The following is a 6,460-nucleotide window of genomic DNA, read 5'->3' on the forward strand; positions in this document are numbered from 1 at the left end:
CATTAAAGCCCAGGGCTCAAGCAGTCGATCTGCCTCAGCCTTCCACACTGGCTCACAGTGTGAGGTGCTTAGCCTGGCCATTCAGCTTCTGATACCTCAATAATGCTCATGTGCAAGGCATTCTTACTGCTTATATGAGAATTCAAAAGAAATAAAAGAATATTTAGCAAAGAAAGGAGTCACTGGGCTTAAATATTATTTAAAAATAAATTTAAGACTTGAAATCTAGACATGAAGCAGTCCAATATTCTTAAGTGGATATCACAAGAGTGCAGAATTGTGAAATATAAACTGATGTAAATCAATTATTAAGATTGTACAGGGATGTTTAAATGTTAACACAAGATCCTTAGTGTAAGATTTGAGATTATTTGAGGAGAGAATTTAGAATGAAGCAACTTGAGATGAGCAGTAGGATTGAATAGAAGTAATATATATTTTTTAAATTTTGTTATATTATACTTTAAGTTTTAGGATACATGTGCACAACGTGCAGGTTTGTTACATATGTATACATGTGCCATGTTGGTGTGCTGCACCCATTAACTCATCATTTAACATTAGGTATATCTCCTAATGCTATCCCTTCCCACAACAGGCCCTGGTGTGTGATGTTCCACTTCCTGTGTCCATGTGTTCTCATTGTTCAATTCCCACCTATGAATGAGAACATGCGGTGTTTGGTTTTTTGTCCTCATGATAGTTTGCTGAGAATGATGGTTTCCAGCTTCATCCATGTCCCTACAAAAGACATGAACTCATCATTTTTTATGGCTGCATAGTATTCCATGGTGTATATGTGCCACATTTTCTTAATCCAGTCTATCATTGTTGGATATTTGGCTTGGTTCCAAGTCTTTGCTATTGTGAATAGAGCCACAATAAACATACATGTGCATGTGTCTTTATAGCAGCATAATTTGTAATCCTTTGGGTATATACCCAGTAATTGGAATGCTGGGTCAAATGGCATTTCTAGTTCTAGATCCCTGAGGAATCACCACAGTGACTTCCATGATGGTTGAACTAGTTTACAGTCCCACCAATGGTGTAAAAGTGTTCCTATTCCTCCAATCCTCTCCAGCACCTGTTGTTTCCTGACTTTTTAATGATCTCCATTCTAACTGGTGTGAGATGGTATCTCATTGTGGTTTTGATTTTCATTTCTCTGACGGCCAGTGATGATAAGCATTTTTTCTTGTGTCTGTTGGCTGCATAAATGTCTTCTTTTGAGAAGTGTCTGTTCAAATCCTTTGCCCACTTTTTGATAGGGTTGTTTGTTTTTTCTTGTAAATTTGATTGAGTTCATTGTAGATTCCGGATATTAGCCCTTTGTCAGGTAAGGAGAGTGCAAAAATTTTCTCCCATTCTGTAGGTTGCCTGTTCACTCTAATGGTAGTTTCTTTTGCTGTGCAGAAGCTCTTTAGTTTAATTAGATCCAATTTGTCAATTTTGGCTTTTGTTGCCATTGCTTTTGGTGTTTTAGACATGAAGTCCTAGCCCATGTCTATGTCCTGAATGGTAATGCCTAGGTTTTCTTCTAGGGTCTTTATGGTTTCAGGTCTAATATTTAAGTCTGTAATCCATCTTGAATTAGTTTTTGTATGAGGTGTAAGGAAGGGATCCAATTTCAGCTTTCCACATATGGCTAGCCAGTTTTCCCAGCACCATTTATTAAATAGGGAATCCTTTCTCCATTTCTTGTTTTGTCAGGTTTGTCAAAGATCAGATAGTTGTAGACATGTGGCATTATTTCTGAGGGCTCTGTTCCATTCCATTGGTCTATATCTCTGTTTTGGTACCAGTACCATGCTGTTTTGGTTACTGTAGCCTTGTAGTATAGTTTGAAATCAGGCAGCATGATGCCTCCAGCTTTGTTTTTTTGGCTTAGGATTGACTTGGCAATGTGGGCTCTTTTTTGGTTCCATATGAAATTTAAAGTAGTTTTTTTCCAATTTGTGAAGAAAGTCTTTGGTAGTTTGATGGGGATGGCATTGAATCTATAAATTACCTTGAGTAGTATGGCCATTTTCATGATATTGATTCTTCCTACCAATGAGCATGGAATGTTCTTCCATTTGTTTGTACCCTCTTTTATTTCATTTTCATTTCTCCTTGAAGAGGTCCTTCACGTGCCTTGTAAGTTGGATTCCTAGGTATTTTATTCTCTTTGAAGCAATTGTGAATGGAAGTTCACTCATGATTTGGCTCTTTGTTTGTCTGTGATTGGAGTATAAGAATGCTTGTGATTTTTATACATTGACTTTGCATCCTGAGACTTTGCTGAAGTTATCTATCAACTTAAGGAGATATTGGGCTGAGATGATGGGGTTTTCTCGATATACAATCATGTCATCTGCAAACAGGACAATTTGACTTCTTCTTTTCCTAAATGAATACCCTTTATTTCCTTCTGCCTGATTGCCCTGACCAGAACTTCCAATAGTATTTTGAATAGGAGTGGTGAGAGAGGTCATCCCTATCTCATGCTGGTTTTCAAAGGGAATGCTTCCAGTTTTCGCCCATTCAGTATGATATTGACTGTGGGTTTGTCATAGATAGCTCTTATTATTTTGAGATACGTCCCATCAATACCTAATTTATTAAGAGTTTTTAGCATGAAGGTTGTTGAATTTTGTCAAAGGCCTTTTCTGCATCTATTGAGATAATAATATGTTTTTTGTCATTGGTTCTGTTTATATGCTGGATAATATTTATTGATTCACGTATGTTGAACCAGCCTTGCATTCCAGGGATGAAGTCCTTTTGATCATGGTGGATAAGCTTTTTGATGTGCTGCTGGATTCGGTTTGCCAGTATTTTATTGAGGATTTTTGCATTGATGTTCATCAGGGATAGTGGTCTAAAATTCTCTTTTTTTTTGCTGTTTCTCTGCCAGGCTTTGGTATCAGGATGATGCTGGCCTCACAAAATGAGTTAGGGAGGGTTTCCTCTTTTTCTATTGACTGGAGTAGTTTCAAAAGGAATGGTACCAGCTCCTCCTTGTACCTCTAGTAGAATTTGGCTGTGAATCCACCCTGTCCTGGACTTTTTTTGGTTGCTAAGCTATTAATTATTGCCTCAATTTCAGAACCTGTTATTGATCTATTCAGAGACTCAACTTCCTCCTAGTTTAGTCTTGGGAGGGTGTATGTGTCAAGGAATTTATCCATTTCTTCTAGATTTTCTAGTTTATTGGTGTAGAGGTGTTTATAGTATTCTTTGATGGTAGTTTCTATTTCTGTGGGATTGGTGGTGATATCCCCTTTATCATTTTTTATTGCATCTATTTGATTCTTCTCTATTTTAGAGAAGGAAAATTGTAAGATTGCAGACTGAACAGAAGAAAGCAAGACAATAAATAAAAGTTCTTAGCAAAGAAGTTTAAGCAGAACAAATTAAAATTCTTACTTAGTCCTCTATCCTCATATGGAGGAAATTGCAAACAGACATTTTCAATTTTACATTTCATATGTAGAGTATTGGTGAAGTTAGATATTTATTGACTGCAGGATATACAAGCCAATACATTTTCATGGAAAATTAGCCAGTGAACATATCATAGACGACAGACTGACCTCTAAGGAATAGCATGTGAAGAGTGTATTAAAGGAGAATCTTTTCTATTTTGAAATAGCAACAATGTTGTAATGACCCCTTTAAAAGTATTGCCTATTGTAGTAAAAGTAAATCTTGACCATCATTAGGAAATCTTCAGTAGTACATTTTATTTTGTCAACATTTAATATACAGCCAACCACTTAGATCTAAAGGGGAACTTTTATGTAAAAATTTAGCCCGCAGTCATTCAAAGGTGACAGTATTTGTATGTGTGATATGGATTGAACAGCAAGGAAAATTCACCTTCTTCAGCCAACAAAGGACAATGTATGTAAACTTTAAAATCAGTGAAGAGTTCAATGGTTTTACATGTTTTCCCTGTGTCATTAGTAGTCATCAGTAATTCATATAAAAATGAAAATAATGACTAAGTAATTATTAACCATTACAAATGAACTTTTACCAAAGAATTAACATTTGGCTTCAGCTTTGTTAGAAGAACTGGACTTTGTAGGCTTATCCAAAGCCATAAGAATTTTTTGCGGTGTCATGACCATCTAGTAATTTAGGGAACAAATAACAAAGTCATAGAAGAAATAATTTTAAAAGTTGTTTTAGAGGAGAAAAAATAGTGCTTCACATTTGGTGTTCTTTACATAGTGTTCCATTATTTTAATATTAAATGTCCCATATCACGTGGAAGAGAGAATTATACAGGGCCTCCACTCAGAGAGCCAATCTCTTCCTGGAGAAATGCCCATAGGTCACCAAGAAATGATAGTTATGCTGCTAAGGATAGGTAAAGGAAAAAGGAAAAAAAATGTTGATTTTTTTGTTGTGGTGATGAAATTCACATAACAAAATTAAAATTATAAGATAAACAGTTAAGTGGTGTTTAATGCATTCTGTGTTGTGCACTACCTCCATTGAGTTTCAAAATATTTTCATCACTCCAAACTAAAACTCCAACTACCAGTTAAGCAGTCCCTTTCATTTTCTCCCTTCCCTCAGCTGCTAGTAAACACCAATCAGTGTTCTGCCTCTGAACTTACCTGTTGTGGGAATTTAGTATTAATGGGCTTAAACAATACAAGACTTTTTCTATCTGTCTCCTTTCCTTTTGCATGACATCCTGAAGGTTCATTTACATGGTAGCACTTCACTCCTTCCACAACCTGTTAACCCATTATTTTATTTGGGTTGTTTCCACCACAGTATTTCTTTGCACCAATATTTGCTTGAGCACACTTATTCAATTCTGTGTGTATGTAAGAGTGGAATTCCTTGGTCTTATGGTAATTGTGTTTGTTTCCTTAAGGAACCACCACATTTCTCCATGGTAGCTGCATCATTTTCCATTCCATCTAGTGTTGTATCAGGCTTCCAATTTATCTACATCCTCTCAAACACTTGTCATTTCCTGCTTTTTAAAATGTATTTCCATTCCAGTGTGTATGTGAAGTATGGTGTCTCATTTTGGATTTGAAATGCATTTTCTGAATCACCAATTATGAGTACCCGTTTCATGTGCTTTTTAGGCATTTGCCTATTTTATTGGAGAAATATCTATTTAGATGTTTGGCCCTTTAATTTTGTTTAAGTTGTAAGTTAGTTATGTTTTGCATACTAGAAGTTGAAAATTTTAAATTTGTTGCTTAAACTTATGCACATAGAAATCATGCAATTTCCCCAGAAACCAGGGATTATGCTCCACCACCTAGAGGCTACACATACCGTGATTATGGTCATTCTAGTCGGGAAGAACATTCCTCTAGAGGATATAGGTACTATAACATTTTCTGGATTTATCAGATAGATTTCTTAAATGGTTCATTCCGGCATTAAGAATTTTTTTTTTTTTTTTTGGTGGCTATGGTGAGGCTTTTGGTAGAGATCATTCTGAACACCCAAGTGGAAGTTCTTACAGAGATGCATTTCAGCGATATGGTAAGAGTCCAGCATGGATCTGTAAATTATAGAATTATATTTAATAGACCAGATTATTTTAATGAAATTCTAATGAAAATTATAAAGGACAAAAATAACTTATTTAAATATTGGGTATTCTTGACAGTATAAAGCATAGGGAACATTATGAAGGTGAGAACGTCAGTTCACATTCAGAAAATGTTACTCAACGTTTACTTTAGAATTAAATTTGTTAAGCTTCAAAATACTGCTCTTACATTTCTTTCAAATAAAACATTGTGACTGTTGCAGGCATAATTAATATCCTGTCAACAAAGGGAGAGGAAAGTAGATATTTCCAAATAGTACTTTATCTAATTCATGCTTTAGTGATAGCAGTCAAAGCGTTTAAATGTAGTCCAACATATTATTTTATCAACCCTTCCAGGAGCTCTCATGCTGCACCAGCTGCACGAGGGCCTCAGATGTCTTATGGTGGAGGCAGCTGCCATGATTTTAACATGTGTAACAATACACGAGATTGGTACGGCAGAAGTTGGGAGAGTTATTCAAGGAGCTGCGGTGATTTTTATTCCTGTGGTTGTGAGCACGTTGGCAGAAAAGACCAAAGGAATCCACCTTCTCGCATAGGGTGCACCCTGCTCCTCATGAAGCATATGGTAGCTCGAGTTATGTGGCATCTACAGGAGATGATGGGGAAAGTCGATCTGAAAAAGGAGACAGAAGCAGGTATTAAAGCACGTATTCAAAATAATAGGTATAGCATACCAAACCTGGTTTGCAAATTGAAAATTGAAAAGTTATTTCTTCATCTTTCATCTTTCTGCATACCACTTAAAGAAACATGTTGGTTTTGTGGAGAGAGGTAGATACTACCTTGCTCCATGAAGTTTTTGAGGTATTCCAAAGAAAATGAATTTATTTTCAAAGAAATTTCATACTTGCTAATGCTATTTGGAAACTATCTGTT

At 35.9% G+C, this 6,460-nt stretch overlaps 1 pseudogene; it reads left to right on the top strand.

Moving 5' to 3' along the window:
* The first annotated feature begins 231 nt into the window (after window positions 1–231).
* Window positions 232–6,226, top strand: LOC129053122 (RNA-binding motif protein, Y chromosome, family 1 member B-like; annotated as a pseudogene).
* Window positions 6,227–6,460: the final 234 nt, after the last annotated feature.

The sequence above is a fragment of the Pongo abelii genome, chromosome Y (assembly GCF_028885655.2).
Source record: "Pongo abelii isolate AG06213 chromosome Y, NHGRI_mPonAbe1-v2.0_pri, whole genome shotgun sequence".
Classification (NCBI taxonomy): Eukaryota; Metazoa; Chordata; class Mammalia; order Primates; family Hominidae; genus Pongo; species Pongo abelii.